Source organism: Etheostoma spectabile, chromosome 13 (assembly GCF_008692095.1).
Source record: "Etheostoma spectabile isolate EspeVRDwgs_2016 chromosome 13, UIUC_Espe_1.0, whole genome shotgun sequence".
Classification (NCBI taxonomy): Eukaryota; Metazoa; Chordata; class Actinopteri; order Perciformes; family Percidae; genus Etheostoma; species Etheostoma spectabile.
The window spans coordinates 22,077,344-22,078,203 of NC_045745.1; the positions used below are offsets into that span (position 1 = coordinate 22,077,344).

Below are 860 nucleotides of genomic sequence, written 5' to 3' on the forward strand. Positions count from 1 at the left end.
TGTGATACGGTGATGCAGCTTTTTTGTATTTGCTGTTTGGCACTTGAGGGTACCTCCAAATCTAGTGGTTACATTTAAGAGAAGGATACTTCTTTAATCAAAGATGAAAAAAAAACACTGTAAAGTGATCGAATGCACTGAAACTAAAATGTTATGTACGGATGTAGAACAGACCTTGAATCTTTCAATATCAATCTAATTCCATTTTAAACAATGTCACTGTGTACCAACTATTTAACAGAACAGGGAACAGCATTGCATGTACGATTGGGCTATTACACTGCAAACACCATGGCTCATCAACAATGCATGATTGAGGCTGGGTTGGATCAGCGTGTAAAGCGGGCGCACATATACTTGGAGGCTCATGCTTCGACGCAGAAGTCCAGGGTTTGAGTCCGACCTGTGACGATTTCCTGCACGTCTTCCACCTCTTCCTCTCCCCTTTCTCACCTAGCTGTCCTGTCCATTAAAGGCAGAAAAGCCCAAAAATAATCTTTTAATAAAAAAACAAAAAAACAATGCATGATTAGTCTAGGTCTTTATAACTCAGTGTTCTCACTAAGGACCAGTAGAAGTCTGGCAACAGCGAGGAATGAATTGCAGGGGATATTATCTCTGAAAGGGTGCCAGCATTAACATTGCAAGGCTCTCTCTCTGGGGGGGGGGGAGCGTATTAAGTACATTTACTCTGGTCAGGACATTTTTGAGGTTCTTCTACTTCACTTCATTATTTCAGTTCCATGCTCTTAACTTCTACTCAGGACCGTAGCACAAAATTCTGGACCCTGTACATAGGCATTCTTTATGGGAACCATTCCACATCCACAAATACTGTATAAATTTCCTTTGTGGGCCCT

At 41.4% G+C, this 860-nt stretch overlaps 1 protein-coding gene across 2 annotated transcripts in view; it reads left to right on the forward strand.

The window, feature by feature from the left end:
- rxfp2a (relaxin family peptide receptor 2a) overlaps positions 1-860 on the forward strand; it is a 38,477-nt gene that overhangs the window by 35,787 nt on the left and 1,830 nt on the right. The window lies entirely within an intron of this gene.